Source organism: Cetorhinus maximus, unplaced genomic scaffold (assembly GCF_964194155.1).
Source record: "Cetorhinus maximus unplaced genomic scaffold, sCetMax3.hap1.1 HAP1_SCAFFOLD_641, whole genome shotgun sequence".
Lineage (NCBI taxonomy): Eukaryota > Metazoa > Chordata > Chondrichthyes > Lamniformes > Cetorhinidae > Cetorhinus > Cetorhinus maximus.
In genome coordinates, this window is record NW_027596583.1 from 10,627 (window position 1) to 22,479 (window position 11,853).

At 45.2% G+C, this 11,853-nt stretch overlaps 1 pseudogene; it reads left to right on the forward strand.

Annotated features, from left to right (window-relative positions):
* Positions 1–2,297: 2,297 nt before the first annotated feature.
* Positions 2,298–8,430, forward strand: LOC144674376 (putative G-protein coupled receptor 139; annotated as a pseudogene).
* The last annotated feature ends 3,423 nt before the right edge of the window (positions 8,431–11,853 follow it).

An 11,853-nucleotide genomic window follows, 5' to 3' on the forward strand; every position in this document is an offset into this window, starting at 1 on the left:
GTGACGATATTTTGAGAATTGTGCTGAAGACCTGAGCTCCAGAACATTCTGCGCCTCTGGCCAAGCTGTTCCAGCACAGCTGCAACACTGGCATCTACCCGGCAATGGGAAAAAATTCCCAGGGATGTCCTGTACACTTAAAGCAGGACAACCCCAACCCAAACAATTATTGCCCGATTGGTTATGAAGAAAGATCGGAGAAGTTGGGACTGTTCTCCTTGGAGAGGAGAAGGCTAAGAGGAGACTTGATAGAAGTTTTCCAAATCATGAGGTGTCTGGGCAGAATAGATAGGGAGAAACTGTTCCCACTTGGAAATTGATTGAGAACCAGAGGGCCCAGGTTTAAAGTGTTTCCCAAAATAAGCACATGTGAGGTGAGAAAAACACTTTTTCACCCAGCGAGTGGTTAGGGATGGGAATGCACTGCCTGGAAGTGTGGTGGAGGCAGGTTCAATTGAGGCATTCAGGAGGGCATTGGATGATTATCTAAACAGAAACAATGTGCAGCGCAACGGGAAAAGGCCGGGGATTGGCACTAAGTTAAAATGGCCAGAGGGCTGGTGCAGACATGAGAGGCTGAATGGCCTCCTTCTGAACCGGAGCAGTTCTGTGATCCTGTGAGTGCCTTCACTCAGAGGGCCGGGAATTTATGAAATTCTCTACCCCAGAGATGTGGATGGCCAATCCTTGAGTTTGTTCAGAGATGACATCGATAGATATTTGGACACTAAGAGAATTAGACAATACGAGGATAGGGCGGCAAAATGTATTTGAGGTACAAGATTAGCCCTGAACATACTGAATGACAGAACAAACTCAAGGGAGAAAATGGCTGCTGTTGCTCCTAACTCTAAAAATCCAGCAAGGGGTGACATTGGCCTAGTGGTCATGTCACTGGATTAGTGATCCAGGCGGACAGGGTAATGTTCTAGGGACACGGGTTCAAATGGCAGCCATTGGTGTACGAATTCAGTTAAACACAATAAATCGATCTATAAATGTTGTGGAATTGAAATCTGGCCTCAGTAATGGTGACCATGAAACTACCATTGATTGTGTTAAAAACCCATCTAGTTTACAAATGTCCTATCGGGAAGTAAAACTGCGGTCCTACGGTCTGGCCTTCACGTGACTCCTTACCCAGGTCAACGTGCTTAACTCTGAAACGCCCCTCGGGAATCGCTTGGCGAGCTATTCTTTTGCTAAAGTTAAAGAATTATGGTAATAAATACTGACCTTACCAGCAAGGCCCACATCCCATCAAAGAATAGATTTTAAAAATACAAAAGTCAATATTTTTGGGAAGGCCTGTATCAGTTGCTGGGTCTGTAAGGGTTGTAGATTCTGAATGCGTTGCAGAGTCTGTACCCTTTGCAGGGTCAGCATTGTTTGGTGAATCTATACTGGTTGGAGGGACTGTGTCTGTTAGAAGGTCCATATTGTTTTGAAGGTCCATATTGTGAGAAGATTGTATCTGTTTGAAGGTCCATATTGTGATGAAGGTCCATATTATGAGAAGTTTGTATCTGTTAGAAGGTCCATATTGTTTTGAAGGTCCACACTGTGAGAAGATTGTATTTGTTTGAAGGTCCATATTGTTTTGAAGGTCCATATTGTGAGACGATTGTATCTGTTTGAAGGTCCATATTGTTTTGAAGTTCCATATTGTGAGACGAATGTATCTGTTTGAAGGTCCATATTGTTTTGAAGGTCCATATTGTGAGAAGATTGTATCTGTTCGAAGGTCCATATTGTTTTGAAGGTCCATATTGTGAGAGGATTGTATCTGTTTGAAGGTCCATATTGTTTGGAAGGTCTGAATCAACTGGAGTGTCTCGATTGGTTTGAAGTGGTGCAATCTTTTCATGTATCCTTGTGTTTTTGTATCAATGTGCACACTTGGAAGATTTCAGATACTTGATTATTCGGCTTCAGCAACAAATATCCACAAATTGCCAACTTTAATAATTTAATCACTTAACTGAATGTCCACGTTTAAAGAGAGCAGCTACAACCACCAGTGCAGTGGAACAGGGCTGATAAACTCACGATTATATTTTGATTTTAATAACAGAATCTCCGAGATAAACATGTTCTATTCCTACCTGGAATTAACTCGGTGCTCTAATATGTTTGTTTCCAGGTATTCAGTAAACTAAGTAGAAGGGTGTTGCAATCTCACTATCTCCAAGGAGACATTCCAGAAGGTATAAATAAGGGCTTTGTGAATGTGTCACTTCAGAGTTTAGTGCAGAGGTTGCCTGCAGCTTTCAGGGACAGATCACTGCTAAGTTAAAATGCTTGGAGCATTTGACGTTTTCGATAAAACATTCTATGTGAGTCTCGCTATCGTCAGTGTCCCAGGTAAGTGACTAGGACATTTGCAGTCGTGTCAATCTGTGTGGGAGCTGCTCTCTGGTTTCAATCAGTGACAGATCACGTTACCTGCTGATCGAGTGGTCACCATTATCTACATAGCCGGTCAATGGCCGCATTACCTTAAGTGAAATGTCTTATATTATCTCTGCAGTTTGATTCAATTTCCTCAACTGTCAGTAAACCTCTTTTTACAATCCACAGGCTTTCAGAATAAACACGTTCTTGCATTCAGTGGAATATCACCTCACGTTTAATCAGACCTCAGTGAGGGTAAACTCTATGAAGGAAGGGATTCAAGGGAGTCTGGGTTTTTATTGATTCATGGGATCTGAGCATCGCTGGCAGGGCCATCATATATCACCCTTCCACATTGGCCCTGAGAAGGTGGGGGTGAGCTGCCTTCTTGAACCGCTACAGTCCTTGTGGTGTAGGTACACCCACAGTGCGGTTAGGGAGGGAGTTCCAGGATTTTGACCCAGCGACAGGGAAGGAATGGCTGATATATTTCCAAGTCAGGATGGTGAGTGACTTGGGAGGGAACTTTCAGTTGGTGGTGTTCCCATGTGTCTGCTGCCCTTGTCCTTCTAGATGGTAGTGGTCGTGGGTTTGGAAGGTGCTGTCTGAGGAGGCTTGGTGAGCTCCTGCAGTGCATCTTGTAGCTGGTACACACACCGCTACCACTGTGTGTCGGTGGTGGAGGGAGTGGACGTTTGTGGATGGGGTGCCGATCAAGCGGGAAGCTCTGCCCTGGACGGTGTCGAGCTTCTTGAGTGTTGAGGGAGCTGCACACATCCAGGCAAGTGGGGAGTATTCCATCGCACTCCTGACTGGTTTCTTGTAGATGGTGGACAGGCTTTGGGGAGTCAGGAGGTGAGTTAGTCTCTGCAGGATTCCTAGCCTCTGACCTGCTCTTGTAGCCACAGTATTTATATGGCTGGTCCAGTTCAGTTTCTGGTCAATGGTAACCCCCAGGATGTTGATAGTGGGGGATTCAGTGATGGTAATGCCATTGAACATCAAGGGGCAATGATTAGAAAGTTATTTACCAGTTGCTCAGACAGATGGAGAGATTTTGCAGTCGAAACACATTAATGGATTCTAACAGGAGTTAGCTCCAGTTCTCTGCACTGTAGTGGATCCCCAGGTTCGCTTGTTAAAGAGTGTACAGAAAATTGTGCAGACAAAGGGTTGTCAAGGAGCCTTTGACAGTGTGGAGGCTGGAGTGAGCACTGTAACGGTTTTAGCAGAGCTGAATTAGGGGAAGGCATTGAAATCGCCTGTTGATGCAAGTGAGGTGGGTGTCGGTGCAGTTTTATGACAGGGATATGAGGTGGGGAACAATGGGCCAGTTAGTTACTATTCTTGGAGACTGAACCCTCGCCAGCAAATGTTCCCAACTGTGGGAATAAAGACATTGACTTCGATGTTGGCTCTACAACATTTTGAAATCTACATATCTCACAACTCTGCAGAGACTATTATTGATACCGACGAATAATCCTCTAACCCTCTTTATTAATATTTCATCCCAAAAATCTGAGACGATTTGACTGGAGTTTCGTGTTACAGCCGCATCACTTGGAAATTATTTTTGTAGCAGGAAGAGGTAAAATCGTAGCGGCTGCTTTGTTAAAGACATTATGCAGCCCCGGCCATGTATTTAACCTCACTCAACTTGTCTAAATTGCCTTGCATCCTTTTAAAATCCCCCTCACCGCTCATGTTCCCACCTAGTTTGGTGATATCAGCAAACTTGGAATGATCACATTTGGCTCCCTCAACCAAATAATTAATAAATATTGTGAGTAGCTGGGGCCCAAATATTGATCCCTGCGGTACCCCACGGAACACTGTCTGCCACTCAGAAAAAGACCCAATTATTCCTACTCTCTGTTCCCTGTCTGCTAGCAAATTCTCAATCCATGTCAATATGTTACCCCCATCCCATGTGCTTGAACTTTGCACATTATCCTCTTATGTGGGTCTTTCTCAAAAGCTGTGTGAAAATCCAAATACATCACATCCACTGGTTATCCCTTATGAATTCTGCTATTTATCCCTTCAAAAACTCCGGTAGGTTTGTCAAACATCATTTCCCTTTCATAAACCCATTTTGACTGTGACTTGATTGAGGTGTACAAAATGATGAGTGGAATAGATAGAGCGGACAGGATAACATTGTTTCCCTTGGTGGAGAATTCTAGAACCAGGGGACATAGATTCAAGATAAGTGGCAGAATGTGTAGGGGGAACATAAGGAAGAGCTTTTTTTACGCAGAGGGTAGTGAGTATCTGGAATTCACTGCCCAAGTTGGTGGCAGAGGCAGAAACTGTAAACTCTTTTAAAAAGTACCTGGATCTGCACCTTAAGTGCGGTAAGCTGCAGGGCTATGGGCCGGGTGCAGGAAGGTTGGATTAGAAACAGCACCTGGGTCTCCTCGGGCTGGCAGGGACAAGATGGGCCAAATGGACTCCTCCTGTGCTGTACCTTTTCTATGGTTCTATGCTTCTAAGAGAGAGAGATTGGGCAAGAGGGAAAGAGAAATAAGGAGACTGGACAAGAGAGAAAAATAGAGAGAGAGCAGGAGTGAGAGAAGGAAACCCTCTTTAAGTACCGTGGGATGTAGATTATCAGGCCCTGGAGGTTCATTGGTTTTCACTCCCATTCATTTCTCCAGCACTCTTGCTTTAGTCATACTAATTCCTTTCAATTCCTCCTTCTCACTAGACCCTTGGTTATCCAGTATTTTTGGGAAGATACTTGTGTCTTCCTGGGGAAGTTGTTTCATTGCTCTGCCATTTTCTAGTTCTCTGTTATAAATCCTCCTGTTCCGGACTGCAAGGGACCTGCATTTGTCTTCACCAATTTTTTCTCTTCTTACATACTTATTGAAGCTTTTTACAGTCCTCTTTTATGTTCCTTTCATGTTTACCCTCATACTCTATTTTTCCTCTCTTAATCAAACTCTTGGTCTTCCTTTTCTGTATTTTAAACTGCTACCAATCCTCAGGCATGCTATTTTTTTCTAACAACTTTATATGGCTCCTCTTTGGATCTAATACTACCCTTAATACATTTTGTATGCACTGGTTTGGCCACTTTTCCTGCTGTGTTTTTTTTTGTGCCAGGGAGAAATGTGTAGCTGTTGCAATGCATATATTTGCTCCTTAATTGCCCATCATGACTTTAAAGATCTTCCCCAATCTTCCTTCGGCATCCCACGCCTCATACCTTCCTAGTTTCCTCTGTTCAGATTTAGGAACCCAGTTTCGAATTGGTCCACTTCACTTCCAATCCCGATGAAGAATTCGATCAAGTTATGGTCACTGTTCCCTACAGGACCCGCAGAATAATGATTGACCAACCGCTTCTCTTTGTACAATACCAAGCCGGGGAACACCTGCTCCCCAGTTGTTTCCTGGGCATGCTGGTGTAAAGAAAACATCTCGTACACACTTCAGGAATTCATTTGCACGCAGTATTATTGTTAATTTGTTTTGCCCAGTCTATATGTAAATTAAATTCACCCACGGTTACTGCAGCAACCTTGTTACATGCGTCTCTATTTGCCTCCTGCCCTTCCCCTACTGTTTGGAGGCCTATCGACTACTCCCACTGATCTTTTCCGCTCTTTGTTTCTGCTTAGCACCACCCGGAAAGATTCTAGCTCTGGGTTTTCAGAGCCAATATCCTCATTCACCATCATGCTGAAATCACCCATAACAAGCCAGCCCATGCCAACTCCTTTTCCGGTTTTCCCTGCCATTCCTAAAGAGGCAGTAATCTTGGATATTCAGTTCCCAGCCTTGGTCACCCTGCAGCCATGTCTCCGTAATCACAATCACATCGGACCCCTTTACAACTGTTTGCACTGTTAATTCATTGACCTTATCATGAATGTTCCACCCATTCCGATACAGGGCCTTTAGACTTGTCTTTTTACACACCTTTTTTTTTACTTTGACCCTCTTTGCCCTTGTTTCCTCCCCTTGCGCTTTTGCTTTTATTACTTTTTTGTCTTTCAGTTCTGCCTTTGTTTCCCTCTCTTGTGTCTGCGCCCACCCTCAGCCTCTCATCCCCCAGCCTCTCTAGTTTAAACCCTCCCCCCACAGTCATAGCGAATATACCTGCGAGGATATTGGTCCCGGTCCTGCTGGGGTGCAGCTGTTCCCAAGTCCCAACTTCCCCAGAATCGGTCACCACGCATCAGGAATCAAGCATCCTGCACCATCTCTCCAGCCACACATTCATCCAGTGTGTTCTCCTATTCCTGATCTCGCCAGCACGTGACACTGGCAGTAATCCTGAGATTGCTAACATTGGGTTCCTGCGTTCTTATTTAATTCCTAGCTCCACTTATTCTGCTTGCAGGGCTGAATCCCTCTTTTTTACCTATGTCATTGGCAGTGATGTGTGCCATGACCTCTAGCTGTTCACTCTCTCCCTTTTGAATGTCCTGCAGACACTCAGTGACATCCTGGACCCTAGCACCAGGGAGGCGACACACCATTCTGCTGTTAAGTCACCAACTGCAAAAAGGTCTATTTGTTCCACTTAAGACAGAATCCCCTATCAGTATTATTCTCCCAATCTTTCATCTCCCCCCCCGCCCCTGTTCAGCTGAGCCGTGATTGGTACCAGGGACTTGGCTTTTGGTGCATTTCCGTGAGAAACCATCTCCTTCAGCTGTTTCCGAAATGGAAAATCGGTTTCGGAGGGGGATGGAGCAAGGGGACCTGCTGCAATGCCTGCCTAGTGATTTTGCTCTGCCTGGCAGACACCCATTCCCTTTCAGGTGAGAGGCAGTTTTTTTGGACAGCCTCTGATCCTCGGCTCAATGGTGGAACTTGTCCCAGAGTAGGGTATATATCGGAAGTGTGCACATGTGGATCTCAGAGCTTCTCAATGTCCCAGGGCAGAGGGGGAATGTGTTCTGATCCTGGACTATCCACAGCCAAGTAGTGTCCAATACCAGACGAGAATGTTGTCCAGTGTGTTCTGATCCTGTGGGGAGTATCTGAACCAGGGATGGAGGTGGTGCAGTCCGAGGGGTTTTACCTGATGCTAAACTCATGTCCTTGCTCTCTGGGCCAGACAGGGAAACGTGTTTTCAGTAATATTCTGCATTTGTTCCCCTTCTCCAACTTACAGCTAATTTACTGGCAATTGTTATTCTGTCCAGGGGAAAGTGTGGCCTCTCCACCTGCACCACTCGATACCTGATGGCTATGGCAACAGCAGACCTACTGGTCGTTATAACGGAGGTCATTCTCTATCAGATCAAATATCATTATTTCCCAGTGTCTTTCCTGGACATCACCCCTGTGTGTAGTTTTAACTCTCTCATGAGAACTGCTGCAAAAAGCTGTTCTGTCTGGCTCACCATCACTTTCTCCTTTTATCGATTTGTGGCAATTTGTTGACAGAAGCTGAGAGCTAAATATTGCACCGGGAAAACTGCGGCTGTGGTTCTAGCAACAACTGACATTCTGTCATGTTTAATAAACACCCCCTTCTACTTTACACAGGAACCTGGAGTGATAATTGACAATGTCCCCTGGGGCTGTTTAACAAAGCCCAGCTATTTTACTGACATTGGATGGGCGGGATTTAAGTGGTTTTATACGATTTTCAACCCCTCCCTCCCATTCTTTTCAATTCTGTTGTTCAACGCTCTGACCGTCAGCCATATTTTAGTGGCCAATAAAGTCCGTAAGAGACTCAGGGGTCAGAGCGAGGGAGAGAGCCAGAGTGACCCAGAGATGGAGAGCAGAAGGAAGTCTATCAGATTACTCTTCACCATTTCCGGCAGCTTCATACTTCTGTGGTTAGTCAATGTTATAGAATTTTTATATTCCAACATTACAGGAACAGCTTACAACAACGTTCAATACATCGTAAGACAAGTCGGGTTTATGCTGGTGAGTTTCAGTTGTTGCACAAACACATTTATTTACGGGGTGACTCAGTCCATTTTCAGGGAGCAGGTCAAGAACGCGGTGAAATATCCGCTTATATCAATGATTCAATTCATGAAGAAAAAACAATAACTGAGAACAGCCCAGAGGCATCTCCGAGGGTTTCCTGTCCATGAATGGAATATTTATCCACAAACTCCCAATAGTCACACGACAATGAGCAGCGAACCATCGGGCAAGAGGTGATGGCTGGAGGAGCGGATGTAAATGTAGCAGAAGGAGAGTCAGAGTCCTCCCTGCGGGACATGAAGGATAACCTACAATGTCGTAATTTACGGGGAAATCGTCACGGAATTAGCCTTATTCTCCCGTGTATAACCCCTCGGCTACCGAACACCTCATCTCCATTTTGCATTTTTTGCTAATTGCTTCAAATCAGTTCCCCATTATCCCCGATCGGTTTCTCGCTGCTCTACTTCTGTAGAGACTCCCTGATCATTTTCAACACATTTATCCAATCTGCACTGAGCCTTCGTTTCTCCAAGGAAAACATTCCTAAACTCTTCAATCGATCTTCCTCACTGAAGATGGGAATTTTTGGACCCATTCTCATGAATCTTTTCCCTCATTCTCTTCACCTGCTCCTAAAGTGTTGACCCCCAGAAATGGAGGCAGTTCTCCATCTGAGCTAAACGAATGTCTGATACGAGGTCAGTGTAACTTTGTAGCTCTTGGACTTGTCATGAAGATATATTCACGTATATCATGTCATGGATAATTATTTTAAATTGGGCTTTTAGTATGGTCTGCGTCTGTGGTTGTGAGTGTGTGGGTGCTTTAATTGGATTAAAGCCAACAAGTCTGGGTGCTTTGATGTACAGGAGTTTTGTGATGTAAACAGTAAGGAAAAGTGTACATTTGCATTTTGTTGAGTGAACTATTCGCAGATTGGGGGTGAAATATTGCACCTAGCTTGGAGACACCAAGCAAGGTGTTTGTGTTACTAATAAAATTGGGACAATGGAAGGGGTTTTAATGTTAGGATAGGTGGATTTCAATGGAACGGGCGATACGATCAAACTTTGCTTTCAAAGGGAGAGGCAGAGTATCTCAGAGAGGAGTTTGTCTGTTCAGGGCTGAGGCAATGTCATTATCTAAGCAGCTCTAAGCCTACAGATGCCTGCAAAGGAACCGCATTGAAAGGAGCCTCATTTAGAATTCGTAAGGGAATTTTTTTAAAACTCGCGGCCGGCAATCAGGAACCTGGATTGGAAGAGTTAAGAGTTGAACTGGAAACAGACAAACTGGTTTTCGCAAAATTATACTTGTACCGGAAGAGACGGGTGAGATATATTCCAGGCTAAGGGAAAGAGAAAGATAAGGAAGAAAAGCAGAACGAGAGAGTCAGGAGGGATAAAGGGAAAGATAGAAATTAAAAGAGAGTAACAGAGAGGGGGTGAAGAAAAAAACAAAAAGAGGCAGGAACGGACGTGTGTAAGAGAATTCCATTTTCAACAGCCTGATCTAAGAGACTCTCCCTCTATCTACTGAATGTGCCACTAGGGAGGGACAGTCCCCCCCAAACACAGACACAAGGGCGGTGCTGCTTAAATTTGTCAAAACGTGAGGGGAGGGGCGTCGAATAATTATTCATTTCACGTTGGAAAATCACAAAACAAAGGGAGCAGCCGGAGGAAATCTGGACGGGGCGAGGGCAAAGCGAGTTAACAGGCAAAGCCCATGAGGTTTAAATCCTGCTCTCTGAGGAAACCTCTGCAAATGATGAGACAGCTGGAAAGCCTGTTCTCTGTACTTACAGTTCGGAGCCTGTCGGAGAGTTGATTTTCCAGCCAGCTTTTCTCGGTAGAAGCATTGAAATGTATTTCCATGCGTGGATGCGTTGCATCAAGCTCCAGAGAGGAGTAGTCTCCCTTAGAGGCTCTATGTGCTACAAACTGAATCGTTTACACAGAACATGTGGAAGTGGACCTTTCAGACCGCCTGGGAGAGTTTCAAGAAAGTAACTTTTCTTTCTTTTTTTGTGTTTTCCAAGTGTTTGAGGTTTTGTGTTGTGTAAATACTCAGTCCCCATCCACCACCTTCAACATTCACTCCCTCCACCACCGACGCACAGTAGCAACAGTGTGTGTACCATCTACAAGATGCAACACAGGAACTCACCAAAGCTCCTTCGACAGCACCTTCCAAACCCACGACCACTACCATCTAGAAGGACAAGGGCAGCACACACATGGGGAACACCACCACCTGGAAGTTCCCCTCCAAGCCACTCACGGTCCTGACTTTGAATTATATTTCTGGTCTTCCACCAGCCCTACTCTTGGGCAAAGAGGATTCACTGTCCGTTGAATGTTTGAAAGAAATACGAGAACACTCGGGGTTCGCCGTAGTGAGGGGTTTAATAAACAATACCGAGTATTACACCCAGCAGATAGCAAGGATGGAATGAAGGTGGAAGGGGGGTGGGAGGTGGGGGGGGGAAAGGGAGCAGGGGCATCACAAAATCCTTCACCGATCTCCCCGAAATGACCCAGCTTCAGAGTGTGCACACAAGCACAGTAAGATCCCACAATCAGCCGGTCGCCGAAACCTCTAACGTTGGAGTTTCTCACTGTGTGAGGTGGAAGGCCACAGGAGGGGGGTGGGGGGGGGGGGGGGTGGGGGGGGGGGGGGGGGGGGGGGGGGGGGAGGGGGGGGGCTGCAAAGGAACATTTAAGGCCAGTTCTGTTAAAATTCACAGGGAGAGAGGGGCTGTGGCAATGGAGGGTAAAATAGAGTGAGAGAACTTCACCCTCAACCGATCCACTTTGGCAGGGAAAACGCAACATGCAGGATAACTATTTCCACGGCGAGAAGCTGGGAAAGTTTTGCATTCGGAGGGGACAGGGTCTCCTTGTACCTGAATCACAGAAAGTTAACATCCAGGTAAATCAAACCAGCAGCGAGAAACATTTATTGCAAAGCAATTGGGGGTAGAGTAGTAACTCATTCTGATTGCATTTACAGAGCAGCGGTGGGAGCAAACGTGAAAAACTGTGTACAGTCTCAGTCTCAGAGATATCTCCCTGAGAGAGAGAGAGAGAGAGAGAGGGGACTGAGGGATACCAGTCAGTGTACAGATATCTCCCTGAGAGAGAGAGGGGACGGAGAGACACCAGTCAGTGTACAGATATCTCCCTGAGAGAGAGAGGGACTGAGACACACCAGTCAGTGTACAGATATCTCCTCTGAGAGAGAGAGGACTTAGAGACACCAATCAGTGTACAGATATCTCCCTGAGAGAGAGAGGGGACTGAGAGACACCAGAGTGTACAGACATCTCCAATCAACCACAATCGCTAATATCAATTTCCCCAATCTATTTGAATAATTTATTATTATTAATATTACGAATATTATTATTTTCATCTTCCTACATCTGGCTGGTATTGCTTCAAATTACGCCTGAACTCATTCCTTCCGTGGGGCATTTAAACATTTCATGACTTTGGTCACATATTTTCATCCAATTTCTTCCAATGTCAGTTGGGCTGA